At 40.6% G+C, this 14,455-nt stretch overlaps 1 long non-coding RNA gene across 1 annotated transcript; it reads left to right on the top strand.

Annotated features, from left to right (window-relative positions):
- Positions 1-2,524: 2,524 nt before the first annotated feature.
- Positions 2,525-13,402, top strand: LOC148160845 (uncharacterized). The gene is made up of 2 exons (XR_015766035.1): positions 2,525-11,539; positions 13,032-13,402. It is a non-coding gene; the product is annotated as an uncharacterized LOC148160845 (long non-coding RNA).
- The last annotated feature ends 1,053 nt before the right edge of the window (positions 13,403-14,455 follow it).

Raw genomic sequence — 14,455 nt, forward strand, 5'->3', positions numbered from 1 at the left:
GCGCGCACAAACACAAATTATCTAGACACAGGACACACACTCAAAAGTCAAACGTGGCGTTATTAATCCTGTTGGATCAGGTTCCCATCAAACAATCCATCTGAATTAGCTTTGAAAAGAGATTTTTTTTGGACATCTATTTATTAAAATGGTCAATAATTGGTATTAAATGACCTCTGAATGAATTATTCTCGCAGGAAACAATTTTATTGTCTTGCTTTTAGCTGTAAATTCGAGTTAAATCAGTTTGTAGAAACCAGTTTTCTGTTTCGTCTCACACTTTTTCAACCTCCATGCATTAATTTGCTGAACATGAACACAAAGTGGTGCATAACGGTGAGCTGGAAGGAAAATAATACATCATTTCAATTATTTATTTGCAAATTAAAGTCTGACAAACAGCTCCTTTTACTCTGATGACCCTAAATAAAATGTCGCCTAATTAGCAAACACAGCACTCGATTGATTAGAGCTGCAGCTAATGATTACTTTAGTAATCAATTATCCTGTCAATTATTTGGCCGATTAATCAAATAAAAATTTATCAGTTTCTGCAGATTATTTAACCGCTACAATATTAGATAAAAAGACCCAATAAGTAAGAAAATAAACATTTTATTGCCTAAAAAATCCAATAAAATAACATTCCTTTAATTTATTCTTCCTCAGTTGTACATTGATCAATTTATGTATTAATCGATTATTAATGTGATAACAAAAGATGCTTCACACGAGATTTTTTCTCTTAAATCTGAAAATTTTTAAAAGAAAACTTCCTTCCACCCAACCTGATAGGTTCAGTAATTAACCAATTAATTCAGTCCTACTAATTAAACACCAACAAATAAAAAATAAGTTACAACTCTGTTTACATTCCTGCTGGTATTTATTTGAAGATCTGTTTTATTTTCATAAATAACAGAGTTTGTTGTTTTAAATGCATTTTTATTTCTTTTAATCATCCAACTCAGTGATCAATTACTTTGATTATGTAACGGAAATCCAAATCCGTGACAAAGCTTTGAAATGAAACGCTGGACGCTGATTCAGGGCTGAAAGTGGCGTTTTCTCCGTCTGGTTCCGTCTGGGTCCGTCCTGGACCATCCGGTTCCGTCTGGGTCCGTCCTGGTCCGTCTGGTTCCGTCTGGGTCCGTCCTGGACCATCCGGGTCCGTCTGGTTCCGTCTGGGTCCGTCCTGGACCATCCGGGTCCGTCTGGTTCCGTCTGGGTCCGTCCTGGACCATCCGGGTCCGGCTGGTTCCGTCTGGGTCGTAGATCTGAGTGTTTCTGTGCTGCAGTGTGAGACCGATCAGCATTCTCCAGAGGGATCAATGCAAATTACATCTTCAATAAACTATCCATGACTCTCTGCGATCAATACATGTGGCTCCACACACACACACACACACACACACACACACACACCGCGCACACACACGTGCACACACACACACACACACACACACAGCTCTGCATTCCAGTCGCTGCCTCTTCTCTAAATTTTCCTCTTTGCTTTTCTTTCATCTTTTTCTCAATAAAGTTTTTGCTTTGACTCAGCAGTTTCCCCAGTTTCTTAGTAACTAGTTACATTTACTCGGTTACATTTACTCAGTTACATTTACTCGGTTACATTTACTCGGTTACATTTACTCGGTTACATTTACTCGGTTACATTTACTCTGTTACATTTACTCTGTTACATTTACTCTGTTACATTTACTCGGTTACATTTACTCGGTTACATTTACTCTGTTACATTTACTCTGTTACATTTACTCTGTTACATTTACTCTGTTACATTTACTCGGTTACATTTACTCGGTTACATTTACTCTGTTACATTTACTCTGTTACATTTACTCGGTTACATTTACTCGGTTACATTTACTCTGTTACATTTACTCTGTTACATTTACTCTGTTACATTTACTCTGTTACATTTACTCGGTTACATTTACTCTGTTACATTTACTCTGTTACATTTACTCGGTTACATTTACTCGGTTACATTTACTCTGGTACATTTACTCTGTTACATTTACTCGGTTACATTTACTCGGTTACATTTACTCTGTTACATTTACTCTGTTACATTTACTCGGTTACATTTACTCGGTTACATTTACTCTGTTACATTTACTCTGTTACATTTACTCGGTTACATTTACTCGGTTACATTTACTCGGTTACATTTACTCCAGGAGCTTTTTGGAAAAAACGTACTTTAGGAGTATTTTTACTACACTGTACGTTTTACTTGAGTAATTTATTATGAGGTTTTTCTACTCGAGTAAAATGTCTGGATTTTCTACCCACTAAATGAAAAACGTGTTTTAACCAGAAAGTCACCAGACACAGACACACACCTGTAGGTTTGATTACAATTTCATAAGTTTTTTATTGAAAGAAACTGATTTGGAAACATTTTCTTGATATTTTTTGTTACTTATGTGAAAATTTTAGTCATTTTTGTCCTTAAAATACCAAAATTTCCACTCAACTTTATATTTTGGTCCATGTGATTATGTAATTGTTAAATATTAAATGGATGATAATTTGATCGGTTTCTCTTTTTTACTCTTGAACGGCTACAGTTTGACATTTACTTGAATAAAAATCTGCAGAATTAGCGCTTCTCTTTCCTCAGTGCCATCTTTGTCCACCTCTGTTCACCTGAACCAGTTTCTACCCAACGTCTAAATCGCTTCACACGCTGCTTACCCATAGTGCCGAATAAAACGTCTGATTGGCTGTTTGACTCACAGGATGTCATGAAGTTGGTCCAGCTGGCTGGCAGGAAGGTGTAGGAAAGAGGCCGATACTCTTCGCAACACCTCTGCAGAGGCTTGTGGGCCGCTCCGGATTAATGGGAAGATAAGTGTGAAAAAGAGAAGAACAGGGGAGGACTGGAGTGTGTGTGTGTGTGTGTGTGTGTGTGTGTGTGTGTGTGTGTGTGTGTGTGTGTGTACTTGTTTTACCTGCCGCGTGGGGACTTCAGCCTGACTCTGTGCATACACGTGGGGACCTGATGACACGTGGGGACCAAATTTGAGGTCCCCACCGGCACAACCCCATTTTCAAGTAGAAAATGGTGTATAAACATGCCTGGTGAAGTTTTCCAGGAAGTCCCCACGAATTCCATTCCAAGACAAAATGTGTGTGTGTGTATAAGGGAACCGCCCCTAGTGGTCACACAGATTATTGCAGTCCCCATTAGGCTAGGTGTTCCGGAACAGTGCGTCACCATCTGCTCACTCTCTAGCTCCCTCTATTGGTCGGTCAGAGGTTTTGCAATTTATTGGTGAAATTAAACTTTAACTTTAAAAATGTAATATTTTTAACTTATTTTTTTACATTGTGGGATTAATGGAGTATTTTTCATTTAATTTATTTTATTGCAATTTAAAGTGAAGTTTACCAGTATTTACTTTTTTATTTAATTTATTGCAATAAATTAAATAAAATTTATTACAATAAATAATAATAAATTTATTGTAATAAATAAATTTATTATTTATTATTATAAATATTAAATAAGCAGCTTAGCTCAAAGCTGCGCTCTTAGCTTTGAGAAGCTAAGTGCACACACACTATTGAAACTCAAGTTAACTGGCAAATCGTAAAGAGCTGAAATTTGGTACATCGGTAGGACCCACTGAAACAAGAAAAAAAGCCTTTTGGAGGAAATGTTGCCATTTTGGGTCAAATTTTTTGGCATTTTTGACTTTTCATACATGTCAAACTTCAACAAACTCCTACAGATTCTGAGCTATCTTCAAATTTGGTCAATATGACATTAAGGCAGTGGTTCTTAACGTGAGTTCATTCGAACCCCAGGGGTTTGATCAGTCGGTCTCAGGGGTTCAGTGGAGCCTCTGCCGCACTGATTGAAGAAGCTCCACTTCTCAGCATGAATTTGAACTTGTGTCTTTTATTACTTCAGCAAAGCTCACAGTTTTTACCAAATTCTGTACCAAATTCTTTTCGGGGTTGCTACTGCCTCTAGTGGCATGGGGGTGGTAACATAATTACTCAGTCAGCCTCCTGCAGTGATTAACAGGCAGAAGCAGCTGTTGGAGCTGATCTGATTATTGGGTGAAGGAGTGAGGAGTGAAATTGTTTTTGTACCGCAAATTAACGTTTTATTTTAAGTCAACTCAGAGATTATTTTTTGTTATTTTTATAAGCAAAAGAAACTCCTTTGAAACAGGAAAAGTCTCCCCAAGTGCTTTTTATTGTTTTTGAATGAGTCGAAAACCTCCTCCTGAGGGACTACTCTGGTATTTTTGTTTTCTGGACCTTTGTGATGCAAGAGTGGCCATAACAAGTACAAAAACCTTCACCGACGACTTGAAGAAAAGCGCAAAGTTGTGGGATCCAGCCGATCACTCACAGAAGAACAAAGAAAGCAGCCAGCGGGCAGTGAGTAAAATCAGCTGATTGAGTTTATGAATGAAAGTGCAGCTGCGCTGCAGAGAAACAATCAATCGCCACAGAAAGCAAAGTTGTGGATTTTGGAAAAGAATTGCAACAAAAAAGGATGTTTATGGATGAACTTATTTGAAAGTGAAGGGATTGTGTGATCATTAACAATGTCTGACCCTGACACTCCGCCTGCGTCTGAGGACATATTAAAGGTGTGCGTTCTTTCGCGCAGAGGCAGATTGGGAGCCTGCACTAGAAGGATTACATTACTAAATCAGAATACTGCAAAGTCTTTATTTATTATTAATTTTTCATTCTCTTAAGAATGTAGAGCTAATTAAATGATCTAAACAAGACCTTAAAGTGGATCCAGTTTCTCTCGATGGTCAACCTGTTGAAATTGTGGCAAATTTTAAATACCTTGGGTCGTTCCTGGACAGTCAGCTCAACTGAAAACACTGACTATATTTTGAAGAACTGTTATCAGAGACTCTACCTTTGAAGAAGACTTAGTGATCTTCGGGTGACCCAAATAGACTCTAATTGGGTCACCCCCTATGTCTTGAATTTTGAAAAAAATAATTTTGTTTATCACTACATAAGGGTTCAGCGAGTGCGCATATGAATTTGATGGATTTGGTACCTCAAAAAAGGTTAAGAACCACTGCATTAAGGTGTTGGGGAGTAATGATTATCAATTTTTTGTTTTTGTTTTTGTGGATGTTAAAGGGGCATGGCCAGGCCTTAACTTTGAGCTTCATACCATAAATTTGGAAAATCTATAAAGAAAGACTGATTTATACCAAACAATGAGTGATCCATGTGGTATGCCAAATGATACTATTTGGTCATATGATGACATAAATGCACACCCTATCAGAACAAGAAGTCTGTTTTTTTCCTTTGAAAGTTCCATTTCTGACTCCCTTGATCTAATCAAGATGATACTGAGGCAGATACCAGATAAATTGGTCTTACTTGCTTTAAAGCTCAACAAGTTTACACTGGAAGGTGACTTCCCCATGCCCACACAATATAGCAAGCCATTGCCATTCATTTGGCTCTAAATTCCACATATTTCAGCCAAGCAGCACCAAAGTCACTAGGGAGAATGGACATGTCTGGCACATTCCGCATCATGGCGTTTACCATAAGCGAAAGAACATACTGAGGGTGGTGTTTGACTGCACATCCTCATTTCAAGGAACCTCTCTGAACAAGAAACATCTCCAAGGTCCTGATTTAACAAACACCCTGATTGGGGTACTGTTAAGGTTTCGCCAAGAAGCAATCACTGTTATGGCAGACATTGAGGCAATGTTTTATCAAGTTTATGTTGATGAAAAGGACAGAGACTTTCTGAGGTTTCTGTGGTGGCCAGAAGGGGACATTAGTAAACCTCTTAAGGTTTACAGGATAAAATTTCACCTCTTTGGTTCAGTATCACTGCTGCTGACAACCAGAAACATTATTCTGATGAGGTTATCAAAACCATTAAAAGTAACTTATGTAGATTGTTTGCCTCTGATCAGTGGCAACAGAGAACCCTCCAGGACCCTGCTGAGGGTGTAGAGCTGGTCCAGTGTTCCACGACCAGGACGAAAACCACACTGCTCTTCCTGAATCCGTGGTTCGACTATCCGACGGACCCTCCTCTCCAGAACCCCTGAATAGACCTTACCAGGGAGGCTTAAGAGTGTGACCCCTCTGTAATTGGAGCACACCCTCCAGTCCCCCTTTTTGAACAGGGGGACCACCACCCCAGTCTGCCAATCCAGGGGAACTGCCCCCGATGTCCATGCGATATTGCAGAGACGCGTGAGCCAACACAACCCTACAACATCCAGAGCCTTAAGGAACTCCGGGCGGATCTCATCCACCCCCGGGGCCCTGCCACCGAGGAGCTTTTTGACCACCTCGGCGACCTTGTCCCCAGAGATTGGAGAGCCCGACCCAGAGTCCCCAGGCTCAGCTTCCTCAACAGAAGGCATGTTGGTGGGATTGAGGAGGTCTTCGAAGTATTCCGCCCAACGGCCCACAACGTCCCGAGTTGAGGGGACGGGGTCAGCAGCACACCGCCCCCACTATAAACAGTGTTGGTGCTGCACTGCTTCCCCCTCCTGAGACGCCGGATGGTGGACCAGAATCGCCTCGAAGCCGTACGGAAGTCTTTCTCCATGGCCTCTCCAAACTCCTCCCATGCCCAAGTTTTTGCCTCAGCGACCACCTGAGCCACATGCCGCTTCACCCGCCAGTACCCATCAGCTGCTTCTGGAGTCCCACAGGCCAAAAAGGCCCGATAGGACTCCTTGACAGCATCGCTCACCGAAGGCGTCCACCAACGGGTTCGAGGGTTGCCGCTGCGACAGGCACCAACAACCTTTGCGGCCACAGCTCCGATAAGCCGCCTCGGCAATTGAGGCACGGAACATGGTCCACTCAGACTCAATGTCCCCTACCTCCCCCGGAACGTGTTCGAAGTTCTGCCAGAGATGAGAGTTAAAGCTCCGTCTCACAGGGGACTCCGCCAGACGTTCCCAGCAGACCCTCACTATACGTTTGGGCCTGCCAGATCTGACCGGCTTCCTCCCCCACCACCGGAGCCAACTCACCACCAGGTAGTGGTCAGTGGACAGCTCCGCACCTCTCTTCACCCGAGTGTCCAAGACATACGGCCGCAGATCCGATGAAACGACGACAAAATCGATCATCCAACCTGCGGCCTAGGGTGTCCTGGTGCCAAGTGCACATATGGACACCCTTATGTCCATCATGGTGTTCATGATGGACAATCCGTGATGAGCACAGAAGTCCAATAACAGAACACCACTCAAGTTCAGATTGGGGGGGCCGTTCCTCCCAACCACGCCCCTCCAGGTCAGTACCCCCTCTAAGGACTCCAAGAGGGGTGGGTAATCTGAACTGTTGTTCGGCCCATAAGCACATACAACAGTCAGAACCCTTACCCCCACCCATAGGCGGAAGGAGGCTACCCTTTCGTTCACCGGGGTAAACCCGGTGAACAAGTATGCCCACTCCTGCCCGGCGCCTCTCACCGTGGGCAACTCCAGAGTGGAAGTACGTCCAGCCCCTCTCAAGGACACTGATTCCAGAACCAGAGCCATGCGTCGAGGCGAGGCCGACTATTTCTAGCCGACTATTTCTCAGCTTGAAGTAACCTCAGATTGAAGTAGCTGAGAGTAACCTCTCAGCTATTTCAAGCTGAGAGGTTCTACCCAGAACCTCTCAGCCTCGCACACTGGCGCCTGTTCCTTCCCCACCAGAGAGGTGACGTTCCATGTCCCAAGAGCCAGCTTCTGCAGCCGAGGATCAGACCGCCAGGGTCCCCTCCTTCGGCCGCCGCCCATTACACATTGTACCCGACCCCTTTGGCCCCTCCGACAGGTGGTGAGCCCATTGGAAGGGGGACCCACGTCTCCTCTTCGGGCTGAGCCCGGCCGGGCTCCGTGGGTAAAAGCCCGGCCACCAGGCGCTCGCCATTGTGCCCCACCTCCAGTTGTATTGTACCTCTATTGTTGTATATTTATTTATTTATGTATGTATGTATTTATTTGTTTTGCTTAGACCCTCCTCCTGCAGTGATTAACAGGCAGAAGCAGCTGTTGGGGCTGATCTGATTGTTGGGTGAAGGAGTGAGGAGTGAAACAGTTTTTGTACCGCAAATTAACGTTTTATTTGAAGTCAACTCGGAGATTATTTTTTGTTATTTTTATAAGTAAAAGAAACTCCTTTGACACAGGAAAAGTCTCCGTGAGTGCTTTTTATTGTTTTTGAGTGAGTCAAAAACCTTCTCCTGAAGGACTACTCTGGCATTTTTGTTTTCTGGACCTTTGTGATGGAAGAGTGGCCATAACACAGAGAGAATACCCTCCATGGATAAAGGAGTTGGAAACTAAAATAAAAAAGGGTCACACTAGAGGTGGTGGCTTGGTGCAGCTACTTCAAGCTCAATACCCAGAAGACAGTGGAGTTAATGATAGACTTAGGAAAGTCACAGACCCATCATCCCCTCTCAGAGTCCTTTCTATCTCCAATTTGGACTCATTCTGCTTCCTGGACATTACCATCATCCAGGACTTCAAGTGGGAGCCAACCATCAGCTCCTTTATCATAAAGGCCCAGAACAAGTTGTTCTAGCTATGGCAGCTGAGAGAACTCAAACTGCCAATTGAGTGTTGGTGCAGTTTAACACAGACATCATCAAGTCCGTCCTCACCACCTCTGTCACTGGGTACAATGGAACCACAACCAAGGACAAACCTAGATTACAACACATCATGCATACTGATGAAAAGGTGATTGGGTGCAACCTCCAACATTTACATGACCTGTACTTCAGGGATGTAGGTCGTGCAGGTTGGATTGCGACTAACACTTCTCAAGAACAGCTTCTTTACCTCAGCCATTAGACTGTTAACAATAGATAATTGAATGTTGCATAACACTGCCACTTTATCTACCTGCTATTCTGCACATGCATACATATTTTTACTTTTTAGTCATATTTTGCATCAATATATCAAAGCAATTTCCTAACACATGACCCTGTATACTAGCAATAGCAATAAAAGTGATTCTGATTCTTCATGCGACAAGTCTGACGTTCTATCAAACAGTTCTAGGAATGGGGTACTGTTCTATCCCATTGTGTGCTAGGGGAATGGTATGACTGAAAGAAACAGGAATCTTAATAAAATGGTAAACATAGCAGTTCTATGTCTGGAAATTGAATTAAAACTAATTGAATAATTCCTAAAGAGAAAGTATTTCACTCCATGTTCATTAGTCAAGTCAAACAGGTCATGTTTAGGCCTGCTTAGTAGAAATGACGGTATTAGGTGCATTAAGTGCAGAAGCTTTCTGCTGAACACAATCCTTTATTTGCTCTTTGTTTTATGTAAAGCATAAAACAAAGAGCAGTGTTGTCCATCATTTTAAGTGACTTGCCCATACAAAATTTAACAGAAATAAAAATCTTATCCACATATTTATCCACATGTAGTATAATAATAGTAATATATAGTAGTATAATAATATAATAGTATAATAGTAATCTTATCCACATATTCATCCACATATAGTTTTCCTTATCTACAATAGGCCTCCACCCAATTTCTCTGTAATGGCTGCCATCTCACACACATCCTGAAATTTGACGTCCCCACCTCACCCATGCCCATCCCCCCTCAACATTCCCTCCATGGCCTGGAGGGAAACATGCTGAACTATAAAGTATAGCATGTTTGAACTTTTTAAGGAAAATGCTTGGTTGACAATAAAGAATGGTGGGAGAAGAGAAATAAAGAATCCGCATGCAACTCAAGCAGGTTGACTGGCTCACATTTCCTCATATAGTTTTTCTTATGTACTATAGCCATCTACCCAGTTTCTCTGTAATGGCTGCCATCTCACACACTTCCTGAGATTTGACGTCCCCATCTCACCCATGCCCATCCCCCCTCAACATGCTTGGTTGAAGATAAAGAATGGTTGGAGAATAAAAACAATCAGTATGCTAATCAAACAGGTTGACCACCTCACATTTCTTCACTTTCTTTCAACTTTCCTAATTTATATATTTATTTTTCCACATCCTGTTTTTCTGATATGCTATAGCCTCTATCCCCAGTCTCTCTGTAATGGCTGCCATCTCACACACTTCCTGAGATTTGACGTCCCCACCTCACCCATGCCCATCCCCCTCAACATGCTTGGTTGAAGATAAAGAACGGTGGGAAAATAACAAAATCAGTATGCTAATCAAACAGGTTGACTGGCTCACATTTCTTCAGTCACTTTCTTTCAACTTTCCTAATTTATATATTTATTTTTCCACATCTTGTTTTTCTGATATGCTATAGCCTCTATCCCCAGTCTCTCTATAATGGCTGCCATCTCACACACTTCCTGAGATTTGACGTCCCCACCTCACCCATGCCCATCCCCCCTCAACATTCCTCCATAACTTGCTCTCAAACTTTGCAGAATTGACTGGTGTTGAACCTACAAAATTTCCATTACAAAGAATAATTTTGTCTCCTGAAGCATTACTGTGGGAGATAATAAAATGTAACTTATTAATTTCATAGTTTTAAAACTTAATTGATGGCGCGGGAAAGTTGTGACGCCAAAGTTAAGGTGTCATTAGTTATTAACACAGGGCTGGGCCGTCAACCTCAGCTCAATGCTTTTTGCAACCAAGCAGAAACTCCGGCGTGTGCCGGAGGAAAAATCAAGCGCTCCTTTTTGACTACTGCACACCGAAGGAGGGGATTCATGCTAACACATCCGAGGAATGAGGAGCGACGTATGACGAGGATTGATCTAAAAAAATGGTAAGATTATAGTTATCTTAATGGACTCCTAGTTTTTATCCATTATATCACTCGGTCAGATATACTTTTAAATGCTGTTTAAACGTGTTGATCTGTAAAAACTGTTTCAATTGTGCTTCACTTGGATGGCTAGCTTACATTAGCCTAGTACAGCTAATAAGAAACATGCATGTTTTATATTTTATTTATTGATGTGCAGTCTTACAAGAAAAATAAAAATAAAAGTGATAACCTAAAAAATATATTAAAATATGACTGCTCAAAAAAAAGACTCAAATGCAAAATATAAAAAGCTAAGTTAGCAAATTGCAAACCTCATAAAGCAGAAATAATGAAATATGCACTATTTTCAGTCACCCTGCTTGTGTGATTGAAGAGGGTTTTTGCTTTTTTGCATGTGTTTTGAATGGAGAGACGATAGACATGAGGATCTAAAACATGAGGCTGAAGTAAATGGATACCTTGTGGGTAAAGGTTGATTCTGCTGGGAGGGGGGCCTTCAGGGCACATTACACCAGACTACATTCTCTTTAGAATAATAAAGGTTGGGATATTTGGGGAAGAGCTGTGAATTAGAAACTAACTTCAGCATCATAACTTTAGTTGAGGGGAAGAGAGTGAATCTGCTTTGTTAAAATGAATTTCAGGGCTTTGACACATTTATAATCATTGAATGTTTGGGGGGGGGGTTTTCCAGGAAAATCCCAACCAGAGATGCAGATCCAGTGATGGGAGTGACGGCTGTTCCAGTTTAAAAGGTGAATTATCTCAGGGAAAGATGCATTAGCCCACAGTGTTTTTCCCACTTTTAAATTGTTTTTGCATAACTGTTTCAGCTAAATTAATGTAACCTGTGCATAACCGCACAGGTAAGAGAAGGGAGGTGTGCAGGGGCAGATCTAGCAAAATATTTATGGGGTGACAAGAGGAGGGCAGGGATTTTTTCAGGGGTGGCAGCATATGCCAGTATCTAAGTATGAATCTAGATAGAGATGTGCCAATACCGTGATCGGCGATCACCGATCATACACTTTTTCACGGAAATCGGCCGATTATGATCGATGGCCGATCGATCGGCACACCTCTAATAGATAGATAATATGTCTCACTCTCACATTTGTCATCTCTGACAGCGGGAGATGTTTTGGTAGGACCCAGTTCAACTGCTTTCCTTTATACATTCATCTGTTATTGACTTCTTATAGCTTTGCTAATTTTATTTAGTAACAGTCTAGTTGTTCCTTTAGTTGTTCTTCTAGTTGGGGAAATCATATTTTATTTATCACTGCAGGAGGGTTCAGTGAATGCGCATATGAAACTGGTGGGTTTGGTACCTCAAAAAAGGTTAAGAACCACTGTCTTGCATATAAATGTCAAATAATTTAAAGCCTTTTAATTTATGTATGCTGAAACCATTATGTCAAATTTAGCAGCAATGATAATCTCAATAAACAAATGGTGGTCTGTGTTAAAATATTAGCATTTATGGGGCCTCTGAAGCTCTGGGGGCCCAATGGAGCTGCTGACTTAATTTGGATTTAACAGAAGTGGACAGAATTGATATTCATTTTAATTGTATTTTTTGATTAGTTGTTTTTAAGACTAGTTGTGGGTTTATATAGCAGTTCAATGATGATGTTTTCCCATAACATAATTACCCAGTGATATTTTTACTTTTATTGTCAACTTAACATCTTTTAATACAAAAAACACGGTGGACCGCCTGGGCACCCGACCACCGGGTTTAGCAAGTTTTCTGGGGGAAACCCTGCATGTTGAAGTATAAAATCAATGTGCATAGTTTGTGTCATTTAACCTACAGTTAATAGGTCAGATTAGGTGAAAATGGATATCATAGTCCAAATGTAATTTGCTGCGGTCAGTACCTAACTCCTGTGTGGGTGTCTGATTTTTAACTGTCAAATTTGGACACAGCAGAATATTAGCTTTTGGTGTATTTGTGACAGATCCGGGTGGATCACTTCATGGTTAGTATTAAATATATAAGTAAGGCTTTTGCTTTATTTGTCCTCCCACCCCCTCTGTTAAGTGCTGTGTTTTCATATTATGCACCATGAAATGCAGAATCTCCAGTGTAATCTGATGGAGCCTGTACACTTTTGATGCTGTTAATATGTGACATATTTGGGATTTCTAAATACCTTCATGAAGTTGAAGTTGACTCTGTAGCTCTGTATTAAGTTGTAACAGCTAATTTAGGCATTTTACTGTTAACTTGTCAATTTTTAGGAGTTGAAACAGTCATCCGATGAGAGCGACGATACCGTCATCCTTGGTCCAACACCAGCTGAAGTACGGGACACGAGCGTGCCTGAGCTCACAAGAACTGATTGTAAGTTTATCTATAAATATCATAGTATTACACTTTTTTTAACTGATGATTGTAGATGTTTTGATTTTTATGCTTGTTTCTGTATTTATCATCAGAAATAATTTCCCAGAGAACAAAAAGTCATGGGAATAGAAATTATTTTCACAGGCGTCTAAGAAAAATGCAATGAACATTCAGGTTAACATCGGTAGGCCTAACAGCAGCCAATCAGAGTGGAAAAAATATTATTATTTTGTGCCATTTTCTAGTTGTTAAATATTCCACAAAATGAGGAGATAAAAGATGAACAACATGCCAGTTTAAACTTTGGACTATTTGCAAACCAACTGAACTCTGCAGCATTAAAACATGGATAGAACTGTAACTACATTAATCATAACTCTTCTTCTGTTCAATGTTTGTCAGTTTCTTGTGGTGCAGCTCTGTGCTGCCTTCAGGAGAATGGGACATCAGAGCATCATCCATAAAATTTCACCCAAATGGCATTTACTGTGCAAACCAGAGCTTTTAGTGGAAAAACAAAAGTTCCTTTTAATGCCACACAAATATGAGACAGAAATATGGATTATTTCTTTATATAGACCTGTCTATTGATTATAGATTAATAGTTTTACTGAACAGAAATTACAAAGAACAAATCTGGTTCTTCATCAAATCCTAATGAGTCAAACTGAAAGTGTCATGGAGTCACTGAACACCACCATGACATTAACACTGACATGAAAATAATATTGAAGAAATAAATATATCAAATATAATTAAAAACATAAATAAGTGATAAGTTATTTACTGTTATGGTCTGTAAGATATATTTATTCTCAATATTAGATATGGTCTCAGCAAACCCATGGCACTTCAACAATATTATTTTACCTTTTATCTGGAAATAGTGTGTTTATTCTTGCCATACATCCTATGTATTAATTATTGATCGAAAGGTCTTGCCATACCAGTTTATTCCTCTGTATTTACTTTAGTTTCTTAGTTTATTCTTGCATTTTGTTCTTCATTAATTTCCATTTAGTTTCCTTTGATTAGTATTGTCCTCTCTTGGTTTATTGCTATGTCCACTTTAGTTTCTTTTCTGTTTCTAGATTTATTTTATCATTTATTGATGCTCAGTAATCTTCACTCATCACCTGCTGCGCTGCCTAATCATCATGTTTCACATCATGTGTTCATTTTTCACTGTTCAGCGTCGGATTCTGTTTTTATGCCATAATTCACATCTCTGCCAGCATGCCTAGGTGGGCCCCATGTGGGGAAAAGGAGGGCAGACCATGTGGGTTTGTCCGCGGTTTCCACAATGGCCCGGCATGGG

This window comes from Poecilia mexicana, unplaced genomic scaffold (assembly GCF_051168715.1).
Source record: "Poecilia mexicana isolate PSO_F unplaced genomic scaffold, ASM5116871v1 scaffold_2, whole genome shotgun sequence".
Classification (NCBI taxonomy): domain Eukaryota; kingdom Metazoa; phylum Chordata; class Actinopteri; order Cyprinodontiformes; family Poeciliidae; genus Poecilia; species Poecilia mexicana.